Source organism: Canis lupus, chromosome 13 (assembly GCF_048164855.1).
Source record: "Canis lupus baileyi chromosome 13, mCanLup2.hap1, whole genome shotgun sequence".
NCBI lineage: Eukaryota > Metazoa > Chordata > Mammalia > Carnivora > Canidae > Canis > Canis lupus.
In genome coordinates, this window is record NC_132850.1 from 16,161,670 (window position 1) to 16,177,443 (window position 15,774).

A 15,774-nucleotide genomic window follows, 5' to 3' on the forward strand; every position below is an offset into this window, starting at 1 on the left:
ATACATACAACTCTGTATTTTAACATAACTCTGTATTATGAAAACTGTAAAACTTGGAATCCCATTCCAGGACAAAGTATCAATATGACTTTTTTTCTTTTTATGAATGGCTTTATGGAGAAATAGTTCACATACTATAAAATTCTCCTTTTAAAAATATACAATTCGGGGATCCCTGGGTGGCGCAGTGGTTTAGCGCCTGCCTTTGGCCCAGTGCGCGATCCTGGGGGTACGATCCTGGAGACCGGAGATCGAATCCCACGTCGGGCTCCCGGTGCATGGAGCCTGCTTCTCCCTCTGCCTAGGTCTCTGCCTCTCTCTCTCTCTCTCTCATAAATAAATAAATAAATAAATAAATAAATAAATAAATAAACAAACAAACAATTCCGTGTTTTTTATTTTGTTTATAAGGTTGTGCAGCTATCACCACTGTCTAATTAAAAATTTTTTTGGGATCCCTGGGTGGTGCAGGGATCCCTGGGTGGCGCAGGGATCCCTGGGTGGTGCAGTGGTTTAGCGCCTGCCTTTGGCCCAGGGCGGGATCCTGGAGACCCGGGATCGAATCCCACGTCAGGCTCCCGGTGCATGGAGCCTGCTTCTCCCTCTGCCTATGTCTCTGCCTCTCTCTCTCTCTCTCTCTCTCTCTCTCTCTGTGTGTGACTATGTTAAATAAATAAAAATAAAAAAATTTTTTTTTGATCATCCTTAAAAGAAAATCTGTACTCATTATTAGTCACTCCCCATTTCTCCTTTCCCTCAGCCCCTGACAACCACTATCCTACATTTTGTCTCTATGGATTTACCTATTCTGGACATATAAAGAGAATTGTACAATATGTAGCCTTTATGACTAATTTCTTAGCATAATGTTTTCAACATTGATCCATGTATGTTATAACATGTATCAGCACTTCATTCCTTTTTATGGCCCAGTATATTACAGTATATGGATAATACCACATTTTTTTTAAAAACCTTCATCTGTTTATAAATATTGGATTGTTTTCTTTTGGCTCTTGTGAATAGTGCAGTTATAAACATTTGTGTTCAAGTATTTGTTTGAATACTAGTTTTCAGTTCTTTTGAGTATATACCTAGAAGTGGAATTACTGGGTCATAAAGTAACTCAAGATTTACTTTTTGAGATATTACCAGGCTGTTTTCCACATTGGCTGTATCATTTTACATTCCTACCAGCAAAATACAAGGGTCTGGTTTCTCTACAACCTTGCCAGCACCTGCTGTTTTCTCTTTTTCTTTTTTTAAATTAATTTTTAAAAAGATTTTATTTGTATATTCATGAGAGACAGAGAGAGAGTGGCAGAGACAGGCAGAGGGAGAAGCAGGCTCCCTGCTGAGCAAGGAACCCTTTTTTCTCCCCCATTTGAAAGTAGTCATTTATTACCTGACCATACTACAAAATAATCATGGTAGATACCTCACTTCATCCTTCTTTTTTTTTATGATTTTATTAATTTATTTACGAGAGAGCGAGAGAGCAGTGAGGGAGGAGAAACAGGCCTCTCACTGAGCAGGGAGCCTGACCTGGAGCTCCATCCCAGGACCCTGAGATCATGACCTGAGCCCAAGGCAGATGCCTAACCTACTCGGCCAGCGAGGCACCCTCCGTTCATCCTTCTAATGAGCCTATTGATACAGCTTTCCCTGTTGCCAGCATGACTACAATAAAAGGAGTTTAGCTAAACAAACAAAACAAAACAAAACGAAACAAACCCAGGAGAGTGATCTTTTGGTTTGGGAGGATTCTTATACTCATGCAATGAGGACTCTTCTTTTAATTTCAACGATGAAAGTATTCGAAGTGGTAATGGAAGAATGCCACTGTCAGTCCAAAGCCAGCTGGTGTCCTCCGAAGTGACAGCCAGAGATACCACAGGGAAAAATGTAGCCAAAACGGCACTCTTTTTGCCTCAGGAGAGAACTTTATGTCCTACAAGGGGAATGCCCAAGTCACCCTGGATTCTAGGGATAGGAATTAGTTTCTAGTAGTTTTATTGTAGAGGAATTGTTTTTCTAATTTCATTTTTTCAGACTGTTTATTGCTAGTATAATAATTTTTTTTTAATTTTTATTTTATTTATGATAGAGAGAGAGAGAGAGAGGCAGAGACATAGGCAGAGGGAGAAGCAGGCTCCATGCACCGGGAGCCCGACGTGGGATTCGATCCCGGATCTCCAGGATCGCGCCCTGGGCCAAAGGCAGGTGCTAAACCGCTGCGCCACCCAGGGATCCCTTGTATTGTATCCTGTATAACCTTGCTGAACTCTTATTTTTTAGAATTTTCTGTATATAAGATCATGTAATCTGTCCAACATAAATCTTGACTATATAAGATTAACTCATAGTTGGATCCTGGCAGTCTGAGTTACATACCCATTGTCTTCACAGAAACCTCTGTTACCTTTATTATATTCTGTTGAAATTATTTGTTTAGAGTGTCTGTCATCCCATGTAACTTTAAGCTCCATGAGGACAGGGACCATGTCTTATTTATTTTTGTTTCTCTAGGATATAAGACTGTGCCCAGCATAGCGTAGGCATCCATCCATTCATTCACTATTTTGTAGTTTTTTTATATGCTAGACACTGTGCTAAGTGCTAAGATACAGTAATGATTAAGACTTGTTGGGGCGCCTGGGTGGCTCAGTGTTGAGCATCTGCCTTTGTCTCAGGGCATGATCTCGGGGTCCTGGGATTGAGTCCCACATCAGGCTCCTGGTGAGGGGCCTGCTTCTCTCTCTGCCTGTGTCTATCTCTCTCTCTGTCTGTGTCTCTCATGAATAAATAAATAAATAAAATCTTAAAAAAAAAAAAAGACTTGTTATTCTTGCCCTTGTGGAATTTATAATCTAATGGTAAACATTAAATAATTACAAGGGTAATTGCAACACAAAGAAGTATAGCATATTGGTTACCTATTACTTAATAACAATATTACCATGAATGCAGTAGTTTAAAGGAACACCTATTTACTCTATCTGTTTCTGTGGTTCAGGAGTCCAGACATGACTTAGCTGGCTGGGTCCCTTGCTTCATGGTCTTACAAAGCTGCAATCAAGGTGTCAGCTCAGGTGGGGTGCCTGGCTGATGTGATTGGGAGAGAGTGGGACTCTTGAACTCAGGGTCATGAGTTCAAGCCCTGTGTTGGATGTCGAGATTACTTACGTAAATAAAAGCAAACTTAAAAAAAAAAATTAAAGGTGTCAGCTAGGGCTGACATCTTATCCAAGGCTCAAGTAGGAAAGGATCTGCTGCTAAACTCATGTGGTTGGTGGCAGCATTTAATTCCTTACAGTCTGTTGAATTGAGGGCTTCAGCTTGATATGCTTCATATGGCAGCTAGCAAGTGAATTTCCTAGTGAGATGGGTTACAATCTCTCTTTTTTTTTTGAGAGAGAGAGAGAGAGAAAAAGAACAAGTGTGCATGCCTCTGGGGACAGGGAGGAGCAAAGGGAGAGAGAGAGATAATTTTTTAAAAATTTTATTTATTTATTTTAAGGGAAGGGCAGAGGGGGAGGGAGAGAGAATCTCAAGCCAACTCCACGCTGAGCCCCAAGCAGACGTGAGGCTGGATCTCAGAACGCAGAAATTATGACCTGAGCTGTAATCAAGAGTCTGATACTTAACTGACTGAGCCACCCAGACACTCCTATGTGATTTCATTTTTGATGATTATGTGATATCAGATACCTTCTTTTCTTATCATTATTGTGTTTTTCATAGCATGATTGCCTCTTCCCCCCCTTTGTTTCTCCTGTATACCCTGTACAGATTTTTATCAGAGCAATGATACTTTTTATGACATTTTGTTTACATGGAGTTTGCCTTTCTCTGTTAGATCAAACCTCCCTGTGTTTTTCGTCCTTGTGTCTTTAGTACTTAGCACAGATTTTGCCTTGTAGAGGGCACTCACTAAATATTTGTTGCATTAGGAAAAAAATAAGTATGTATGTTATAAGAATGTATAGCATTTGCTAATCAATATACCTGAAACTTCTATAATATTGTATGTCAATTATATTTCAGTATTAAAAAAATAATTAAAAAGAAAAGAATGCATCAAGTGGCAACATAAGAGAGAGACTCTGCCCCTATTTGAATTTTGGCTTTATCTCTTATAAGCTTTTTAACCTTGGGCAAGTTACTTGCCTTCTGTGCCTCAGTTTCTTCATCTGCAAAATGGAGATAATGATAGTACCTACCTTATGGGGTTGTTGAGAGGATGTAATGAGCTAGTATATGTAAAATACTAGAATGTCTAGCACATAATATATCCTATGTAAGGGCTACTTATTATTTGTTACATATACAGTTAAGATTTTGAGTTCTTTGTGCTAAGTACTGTGTTAAGAACTTGTATATGTTATTTTAATTACCACAGCAATTTTTTAAGTGGTTCTACTTCTATAAATGAGTAAACCGCTTCTTCCATGGGAGCCATTAAGAAGCAACAGCTATGAAAAAAAAAAAAAAAAAGAAGAAGCAACAGCTATGGCTCTGTACTACCCTATGACTTTGGGCCTCAGTAAAAGCCACAAGCCAGCCCAGGCACAGCTGCCATTGTGGACACCTCCCCAAGCACACCAAGTTTGTGCAGGGCATGATCCGAGAGGTGTGTGGCTTCTCTCCATATGAGTGTTGTAGTGTGGAGCTGCTCAGGGTCTCCAGGGAAAAGCGTGCACTCAAGTTCATCAAGAAAAGGGTGGGGACATGCATCCATGCCAAGAGGAAGAGAGAGGAGCTGAGCCAACTTCCTGGGAGCCATGAGGAAAGTGGCAGCTAAAACAGATTGAATCCCTCTCCTAAAGGGGTAATAGAGCTTTTTGAAACTTGAAAAATAAAGAGAGAGAGAGAGAGAGAGAGAGAGAGAGAGAAACTGAGGTCCAAAAATTTTTAGTGTCTTGCCAATAGGTAAATGGTACAGCTAGGATTTGAATACCTATCTGTGTGATTGGTGAATAGAATATTATACCTACTTTTGATCCACTATACAAGAAAAAATTTAAAGATAATTATTAAAAAATTTTTTTAAAGATTTTATTTATTTATTTATGAGAGACACAGAGAGAGAGAGAGAGGCAGAGACACAGGCAGAGGGAGAAGCAGGCTCTATGCAGGGAGCCTGATGTGGGCCTCAATCCCGGGACTCCAGGATCATGCCCTGGGACAAAGGCAGGTGCTAAACCGCTGAGCCACCCAGGTGCTCCAATATTATTATTTTTAAGGTTTTACTTATTAGAGAGAGAGAGTGGGGGGAGGGGCAGAGGAAGAAGGTGAGAATCTGAAGCAGTCTCCCTGATAAGCATGGAACCTACACAGGTCTTGATCCAGCCATCCTGAGATCATGACCCAGGCTGAAAGCAAGAGTGGGACACTCAACTGATTGAGCCACCCAGGTGCTCCAAATATTATTATTAATTTTTACATACTTATACTAAATATATAGGATATTATAATGTATATATGTGTGTGTGTATATATATGTACACATATATATGCACATCACTGCGCGTGTGCGCGCGCGCGCGCACACACACACAATCTTACAGAGAGTTCAACCTGATTCAGTTTGTAAGTATACAGCTAGTTACATAAGCTAGAGGCTTAAGTTCCTACTTTCTCCCCTGGTATATTTTCCTAAATTGAAAGCACCATGTCTGGAAGTGCTAAGCTATAAGAAACAGTAAACTTATAAACTAAAAGAGCCAGATATCTGCCATCTGCTTGGGTACTGAAAAATTGATTTATTCACATTCATAGTTGTACATTTATTATTTAGTGCGTGTGGAGTTATCACGCAAACTCTAAATTTGTAGCAGTATTAACAGTTGTACTATAAAGAAAGTAAGGGGTAATTCTAGGAAACAAACAGGGTTGCTGGAGGGGAGGTGGGTGAGGGGATGGGGTAACTGGATAATGGGTATTAAGGAGGGCACTTGATGTAATGAGCACTGGGTGTTGATGAATCTTTAAACTCTACCTATGACACTTATAATACACTGTAAGTTAATTGACTTTTTTTTTTTTTTTAAGATTTTAACTATTAGAAAGAGTGCCAGTACATGCAAGCACAAATGGGAGGAGGAGCAGAAAAAAAGGGAAGAAGTAGACTTCCTCACTGAGCAAGGGAGCCCGATTCCCAGGACCCCTGGATCATGACCTGAGCCAAAGGCAGACGCTTAACCCACTGAACCACCCAGATGTGCCTAGTTAATTGATTTTAAATAAAAAAAAGGGAGGAGCATTTTTGTATGCGAATGTTATTTTGTTCTATATGTTTTATTTTTGTGCTTGGGAAGGTAAAGATTTCATGTTCTCTGGTAGTTTTGTCTGCTTTGTCTGAGAAATATGGTACTGGGTCTTAAAATGCTGGTGTTGTTGAAATGGTCTTATTGCCCTAACTGCCTATAATTTTTTAGCTTCTCAAACAACAACTTGTGAAAGTTGCAAGACAGTGAATCCTTTTAAAAAAAAATATGATCAGGGGATCCCTGGGTGGCTCAGTGGTTTAGTGCCTGCCTTTGGCCCAGAGCGTGGTCCTGGAGTCCCGGGATCGAGTCCCATATCAGGCTCCCTGCATGGAGCCTGCTTCTCCCTCCTCCTGTGTCTCTGCCTCTCTCTCTCTCTCTCTCTCTCTCTCTATCATAAAATAAATAAATAAATCTTAAAAAAAAATATGATCGTTGTTGCAGCCTGGATCTACAAATACTCCAGGATTTTTTTTCAAGTTCTCTATATTTTATTTCATGGTTATGTTTGTACTTTTCCATCTGCCTCTCTGAGTGAGACTTCACTATAAAAAGTGTTTTCATCACACTGCAAGAGGTAATGACTGTATGTTTTAATAGCCACTGTGTCAGAGAATTAAACTGTATAGTTTTTTGAGGTGTATAAGGCAGCTTTTGCAAGATGACAAGAGCAAAATAGTGAGGATGAAGTGAGGTGTAGTGCGTGTTCTACCTGAGAGTGAAGGTTAGAAGAAAGCCCATTAGGCATTCGTGAGGTCCCAATTTTTAGTGTTATAAGATGTCAGTTTATACCAGGGCTGTTTGGAGGAACAAAGTAATGAATTCTGGGAGTGATCTTAACTACCCACAACTCCAAAACATCAGTGAGCAAGGTGTGTGTGTGTGTGTGTGTGTGTGTGTGTGTGTGTGTCTGGCTGTCTATATTTGTCCCCTCATGTCAGACCAGCCATTTCAGAATTAAATTGCTCCACGGAGTCAGAGAATTAAGGTAACCTTCGATATCAAGAGTAAGATCAGGGTGCCTGGGTGGCTCAGTCGGTTTAGTATCTGACTCTTGATTTCAGCTCAAGTCTTGATCTCAGGGTCGTGAGTTTAAGCCCCATGCTGGGATTCTAAAAAAAATGAGATTAAGGAAGAATAAATATAGAGAAAACCCTTCATTGTACAATATTACTCTGGCATGAAAGCAGTGTTATATAGGAATTGAGCACATTTTTTTAAACTATCAAAATGTTTTCAATATGCTATCAGAAATAGTCAAGGAAAAGAGTACGGATAGAGACACTAAAGCAGCGAGGCTTGAACTTTAAGTACCTTTATTTATGGAGTTTGTGAAGAAGGAAAAGAGACAAGTAGTAGTCAGAGATAGGTTCCTAAAGTACAAGGAATGTGCCAGATCTACCAAACATAATGTCTAAGGGACTGACACCATATTACAGAGATTTACAAAAGAGAGTATAAAGAGGGAAACAAATGTCTCTCTCCACCTTCCACCACACTTTTTAAAGAAGTTTAGCATTGAAAAGTATGGGAGAAAGGATGATCGTTCAATGCTGCTTAGGGCTTTGCACCTTGATAATGGTCTTTGTTGCATATCCTTAATGTCTGTCAAAACTTCTTCTTGCTAAATTTCCTATTGTTTTCCTTGTTGCATTTATCTGGTTCTGCAACCTCTTTGAGGTACAGGGGGTTTCAGAAAGGGAGCTTTTCTGGGAAGGTTCAGTGTTTGGTGTATGTGTGTGTGTGTGTGAGATGGATTTTAAAGGCACTATATTTCTATCATATGTACACTTAAGGTACACAGTAGTGTATGATTGTAGCCTTTGGCCGTATTCAGTACATTTAATATTTTCTCTAGAGCTGGTGTGGAAAATTGGGCTAATTAGTAAAGAATTTTGTAGAGATGTCTCATTGGGCTGAGCTCAGCACTAGGAGACATCAAGTGATAATTTATCAGGTAGCAAATGTTTGTATTGCTGTGCAGAAATACTTGCTAAGATCCTTCACCTTAATTCCCAGATAATTCATCTGGGAAAACAAAAATTAGAAGTACACAAGTTGTATGTATAACTTGCATTTACTCAGTGCTTCTGTTTCTGTAAACATATGATATATGCGAAGGCATATGAGAGATATTAGAAACATTTGATTCTAGAGTGTATCATTTTGCAGTAAGGAGAGTGAGAGGGTTGGTTGCTTTCCTTTTGTGATCTCATAGTACTCTGCTGATAGTTCTATTCCAGCATGTGATAATTATTGTAATTATTTGCTATCTTATTCATTTTATTTACTCAGCAGATATTTAGTTAATGCTCATTGGGTGCTAGGGACAGAGGAATAAAATTGTGCCCTACAAGAGCTCTTTGCTTAAGGTGGAAGACAGGAAATATATTTAAAACACAGTAATTGCTAAAATGAGCTTTAGCAAGAGCCTGAAATTGCTTAATACATATTTGCTAATTGTGTGAACGTATGCATAGTGTACTAAGGAATGTAATACTGGGCACCAGTATAAACATTGTTTGAAGGGATCAGAGAAGGCTTCCTAGAGGAGATCACCCTTGAGTTTTCCTGAAGGAGAAAATAGAGCTTGCCTGATGCACAAGTGAGGGAAAGGGCATTTCAAGCAGTAGGAAAAGCATGTGTGGGAGCACAGAGGAATATTCTAGGAATGGTGAGAAATTTGGTTTAGTTCAAGTCTGGTGGGTACATGTAAAAGAATGGCAAGACTCTAATAATGAGTCTAGAGGGATATGCAGGGGCAGGAAAATGAAAGATTTTTTTCTTGATCCAGAATCACTGAAGATATTTTTCTTTGTTAGTTTTTTCTATTTCCAAATCAGCTTTTGATTTGTTGAAACTCTGAGTTGTTTCTTTGATTTCTATTATTAACTTTTGCTTTTATTTTTATTATTATTATACTTCCTTTATTCTTACATTTTTGGTTGAACTGTAACTTATTTTGTATCTTTTGCAAAATCAGTTAGGATTATCTTTGGGTATATTACAGAAACCTGAACGTAATGGCTTATTCAAATAAGGGATTAATTTTCCTTTTTTTTTCGTTTTTTAAAGATTTTATGTGTTTATTCATGAGAGATACACAGAGAGAGGCAAAGACATACACAGAGGGAGAAGCAGGCTCCCCATGGGGATCCCAGAACTCTGGGATCACAGCCTGAGCCGAAGGCAGAGCCACCCAGGCATCCCGGGATTAATTTTTCTTTCTTTTTTTTTTTTTTTTTTTTTCCGGGATTAATTTTTCTTAAGAAATCTTGAGAAATGCTTATGTTTTACAGCTTCTTGAGAAAGTCGTCAACAAATCAGGCTTCTAGCTTCTTCTGTCTTTTTTAGGGTGGGACTTCTGGCCTGTGGGTTACAAGGTAATTGCTTCTGATGCAAGCTCCTCATCTTTGCCTCAGGCTGTAAAAAGGAGGATGACAATTTCATCAGGAAAGCATTTCCAGAATCCCTTCCTAGAAATTCCCACTTACATCTCCTTACTTAGTAATATGTTACCTGGCTATTATAGCTGCAAGGAAGACTGCCAGATTGAATGTTTTAATTAACCAAGTACAGTGCTGCCTCTTTGGTCCTGTTAGTCAAGAAAAGGGGGAAAATCGATAGATGTTGAATAAATAATATTGTCTTTGCTTGTTTTTAATTATCTTTTTATTGTTGACTTCTAATTTTATTTCTTAGTGGTCTGAGAATATGGTTTTGGAACCACATTCTTTTTTTTTTTTTTTAGGTTCAAAAATTACTTAATGACTTAACTACTTTATTGAGCATGAATGGGAGGGGCAGAGGGAGAGGGAGAGAGAAACCCAAGCGGACTCTGCCCCAAGTACAGACCCTGACTTGGGGCTCAATCCCATGATCCTGAGATCAGACCTGAGCCAAAACCAAGAGCTAAATGCTCAACCAACTGAGCCACCTAGGTGTCCTAGAACTACATTCTTTGAAAGTTTTTGAAAATTCCTTTATGATGTAGTATCCATGCATTTTGGTAAATGCTTTCTTTTTTTTTTTAAGATTTTATTTATTTATTCATGAGAGACACACACACAAAGAGAGAGAGAGAGAGGCAGAGACTCAGGCAGAGGCAGAAGCAGGCTCCCTGCAAGGAGCCCGATGTGTGACTTGATCCCAGATCCTGGAATCATGTCCTGAGCGGAAGGCAGATGCTCAACCACTGAGCCACCCAGGCGTCCCTTGGTAAATGTTTTCATGTGGACTTGGAAAAAAATAAATAAATAAAGCCTATCTCTATTGGGATAAGATTAGATCAAGCATGTCGATTTTGTTACTAAAATACCATATCCATACTCATTTCTTTTAGAACTTTCAGTTTCTGAGAAGTATGTTAAAATATCCCACGAAGACTGTGGATTTGTCAAATTTGCCTTGTATTTTGTTGGCTTTTGTTTTATACGTTACACATCTGTGTTGTTAGATACATACAAGATGATGATTATTATTTCTTGGCAGAATGTTAGATAGTGTGCATGGAATTCTTTATTCTTTAGATTAGTTCTCATGCCTTTCAGGCCCACTATTTGCATTTTTGGGTTCAAATTCTGGCTCTGTCATTTACTAGATGTATGATCTTGAGAAAGTCCTTTAATCTCTCTGTGCCCATTTTCCATAGCTGTAAATGGGGGACATTAACAATACCTACCTCCCAGGATTATTTTGAGGATTAAATGAGTTTATATATATATATGTATATATATATATGTATATATATATATATGTATATATATATGTATATATATGTATATATGTGTATATATATGTATATATGTATATATATGTATATATATATACACACACACACACAAACACACACACATATATATAGAGAGAGAAAGAGCATAGCAGAACCTAGTATGTAGCAAGTGCTATGAATAATTGCTATATTATTGCTATTATAACAATTTTTTAATGAACCCTGAAATGAAATTGATGGGTGATTAGGTTACTAGTATTCGTAATTATAAAGCATCAACATGATACCCTAACTATGATACACAAAAAGTGAAAGAATATTAAATTAGTGAAAATATAGATTTCAATATATAAAATTTTGAGCCTGCTACTGTAGAAAACTTAATGAAATAGATACTTTTGCTCTCTTATAAATGACTAGTTTTAGACTTAAGAGAAGCAATTAGAAGCCACTTCATGCAAGAAGAAAAATTAAAGAGCAGAGATGCCAGTGGTTATTAGAATAAAAGTATAACAGACCAAAAAAGAAAACCAAACCCACAACCAACAAACCAGACTAGACTTATTTGTATATGCTAAGGGGAAGAGGGAAGTGACCTCAAATGAAATAGAGATAGCTTGCCAAGGCAAATTACAGATTGATAAAGGAGAGAAAAGAAGGAGTATGATATATCTTTACCAACTTTATCAGTGTTTCTTTATAAAATGTTCATGTAATCCTGAATATTTCATTGGGGAAAAAAGTTGGCAGAGTAGGCACTTTTTTTTTAAATCTCTCTCTCTCTCTTTTTTTTTTTTTTGGAGTTCAATTTGCCAACATATAGCATAACACCCAGTGCTCATTCCATCAAGTGCCCCCCTCAGTGGAACATTTTTTTTTTTTTTTAAGATTTCATCCATTTATTCATGAGAGACAGAGAGACAGAGAGAGAGAGAGGCAGAGATACAGGCAGAGGGAGAAGCAGGCTCCATGCAGGGAGCCTGATATGGGACTTAATCCCGGGACTCCAGGATCAGGCCCTGGGCTGAAGGCAGGCACTAAACTGCTGAGCCACCCAGGGATCCCCATGCAGAGTAGGCACATTGATTACTTTATTTGTGCACAATGCTAAAATATTCTTTATATTTATACTTTTATAAATACATATATATTTATATATATATAGTTTTTTTTGCTTTTTGTTTTGTTTTTTTAGAGAGAGAGAGAGACAAAGGTGGGGCAGAGCAGAGGGAAAGCAGTAGAATCTTAAGCAGGTTCCATGCCCAGTGCAGAACCTGATGTGGGGCTGATCTCAAAACCCTGAGATCATGACCTGAACGAAAATCAAGAGACAGACATTTAACGACTGAACCACCTAGACGTTCCTTTAGTTGATATTTTAAAATAAAGGTTAAAAAAATCATTGATTACAATGGCTTCTGATACAGATATGTTGTATTGGGATTTAAATACCAGGAGCAGCATTGCCATTGGTGGTCTGATTTTCTGAAATGTTGACCAATTCTTTTGTTGTTACTGTTTTTAGGTGGGGAGCAGCAGACAGAGAGAGAATCTTAAGCAGACTCCATACCCAGTGTGGAGCTTGAAGTATGGGACTCAATCTCACAACCCTGAGATCATGACCTGAATTGAAACCCAGACACCATTTTTTTTAAATGTTGATCAATTCTTTTTTTTTTTTTAAAGATTTTATTTATTCATGAGAGACCCCAAAAGAGAGGCAGAGACACAGGCAGAGGGAGAAGCAGCCTTCCTGCAGAGAGCCTGATGCAGGACTCGATCCGCAGACCCCGGGATCACATCCTAAGCCGAAGGCACATGCTCAACCACTGAGGCACCCAGGAGTCCCTAATGTTGACCAATTATTATTATTATTTTTTTTATGATAGTCACACACACACAGAGAGAGAGAGAGAGAGAGGCAGAGACACAGGCAGAGGGAGAAGCAGGCTCCATGCACCGGGAGCCCAACGTGGGATTCGATCCCGGGTCTCCAGGATCGCGCCCTGGGCCAAAGGCAGGTGCTAAACCGCTGCGCCACCCAGGGATCCCTGTTGACCAATTCTTAATGATCTGAAAATAACAAAAATATGATTTTTCCTTAATTTATAAGGTAGTTGTATTTCTAGAGAATTTAGCATATGTTAAAACCATGCAAAGGGACTTTGTTTTTATGTAAAATAGAGTTAGAATCGAAGCTCAGGTGATAATAAATACATTATTCACTCACATGAATGTCTGGCAAGATATTTGAATTTCATACAGCACATAGAACAATGCTTCCTTGTGCAATACTGTCCTGTACCTTGCAGGATGTCTAACATCTCTGGCCAGCAAAACTCCCTGCCCCCCATTATTTTTATTACCCAAAAAACTTAACCTAAAAACTTCAAAGTGACTTGGAATAGCGTCTATTGAAAATTACTGCTTTAAACCTTACTTGTCAGGGTGGCTGGGTGGCTCAGTTAAGTGTCTGACTCTTGATTTTGGCTCAGGTCATGATCTCAAGGTTGTGGAATCAAGCCCGCAGTCGCTCTGAGCTCAGCAGGGAATCGATTGGAGATTCTCTCTCTCCCACTGCCCATCCCTGCCCTGCCCCTGCTCTCTCTCTCTCTCTCTCTCTCTCTCAAGTAAATAAATATTTAAAAAAATAAGCTCAATTTGTCTAATATCTATGTTGCTATACCTGCTTACTGTATACTCACTGTGACTTCTTGACTGGAAGTCCTAAGCCATTCAGTTAATAGTTAAGGATTAATTGCTTTGTGACAGACAGTTGTTATGTTGTTGTCATTATTATTTAATTCTTTCCTTACTATTTCTCTGAGCTGATCAGAGGTTTATACTTTTCTCTTGCTCTAGAAATTAGGCTCCCTGATTCAAGTTAATTATTTAAATTCAGCTAACATTTTTAAAGCAATTACTGAATGTCAAACTAAAGGCACTGTGCCAGGGGATCCCTGGGTGGCTCAGCGGTTTGGTGCCTGCCTTTGCCTCAGGCCATGATCTTGGAGACCTGATCGAGTCCCACGTTGGGCATACGGTTGGGCATCCGGCAGGGGGCCTACTACTCCCTCTGCCTGTGTCTCTGCCTCTCTCTGTCTGTCTTTCATGAATAAATAGGGATCCCTGGGTGGCACAGCAGTTTAGCACCTGCCTTTGGCCCAGGGCGCGATCCTGGAGACCCGAGATCAAGTCCCACGTCGGGCTCCCGGTGCATGGAGCCTGCTTTAATTTTTATTTATTTATGATAGTCACAGAGAGAGAGAGAGAGAGAGAGAGAGGGAGAGAGAGAGAGAGAGAGAGAGGCAGAGACACAGGCAGAGGGAGAAGCAGGCTCCATGCACTGGGAGCCCGATGTGGGTGGGATTCGATCCTGGGTCTCTAGGATCGCGCCCTGGGCCAAGGGCAGGCGCTAAACCGCTGCGCCACCCAGGGATCCCTCAGTTTAGTTTTATATCAGACTGCTAAAAGTGAATATATTGCATGCGATTTGTTATTAAAAGTTGTTAGTGGGGCACCTGGGTGGCTTAGTCAGTTAAGCCTCTGCCTTTGGGTTAGGTCATGAACCCAGGATTCTGGGATTGGGCCCTGTATCAGGCTCAATGGGGAGCCTGCTTCTTCCTCTCCCTCTGCCTCTCCCCTTGCTTGTGGTCTCTCTCTCTCTGTCAAATCAATCAATCTTTAAAAAAAAGATTGTTAAAAAATAATAATAAATAAAAATAAATAAAAAATAAAAAAAGATTGTTAGTGTACCAACATCTGCAAATAATTTAATTAAATTAATTTATTATTTAATTTAATTTTAAAAATATAAATTAGAGTTGAAGTGCACCTGGGTGGCTCAGTTGGTTAAACTTCTGACACTTATTTCTGCTCAGATCATGATCTCAGGGTTGTGAGATCCTGCCCTATGTCAGTCTCCACCCTGAGCATAGAGCCTGTTTGAGATTGTCTCTCCCTCTCCCTCTCCCTCTGCCCTTACTCCTCTCTCTCTCAAAAAATTAAATGAATAAATAAATAAATTAGGGTTGAATTAGAGGTACCTCTATATTAACTGTCACTCTCATTTGCATGTTAATATACTTACGAAATGGAATAAAAATAGGCTATAGTAACAGCTAATGGTCATAGGACATACATAACCTGTAATTTATTTTTTCTATTCATGAGTTTATAGTGATTATATAGTCTATACTAATGTCTGTTCATACTTGTGTAATTATTGCCATGTTTCTCTTCCTGCTTACCTTTATAAGATATTTGAGAAAAATCTAGATTGTCCATATGAGAATAAATCCTGCATGGCAGGAGGTGTGTATGTGGGGTGTGGAGCTGAATTACTCTTCTGGGGATAAAGAAATGAATAAAGCAGATTTTCCTTGAGGCATATGGGAAATTGTTCCATATGTAGTTGTAGATTCTCTGTGTCCATGGGACGAGGTGAGTTCAGTATCTTCCTGTGTTGTTATCTTTTTTTTAAAATTTTATTTATTTATGAGAGATGCAGAGGGATAGGCAGAGGGAGAAGCAGAGAGCCTAATGTGGGACCCAATCCCAGGACCTGGGATCACAACCTGAGCCTAAGCCAGCCACTCAACCACTGAGCCTCCCAGGTGGTCCCTGTGTTGCCATCTTGAATCTGAACTGCCCTTAGGCATGTAGAAGACTAACCGCATATAATATGCAAATACTGTAATACAGATAAATAAGGATAGAGTGCTAAGAAAACACAAAGTGGAGCCATCTAGCTTTTCTTGAAATAAAATGAAT

The 15,774-nt window shown here is 39.1% G+C and overlaps 1 protein-coding gene and 1 pseudogene across 4 annotated transcripts in view; both read left to right on the forward strand.

Moving 5' to 3' along the window:
* The window catches only part of TESK2 (testis associated actin remodelling kinase 2), a 143,785-nt gene that overhangs the window by 50,204 nt on the left and 77,807 nt on the right, over positions 1-15,774 (forward strand). The gene's annotated exons all lie outside the window — the stretch shown is intronic.
* On the forward strand, positions 4,513-4,814 carry LOC140602142 (large ribosomal subunit protein eL36-like; annotated as a pseudogene).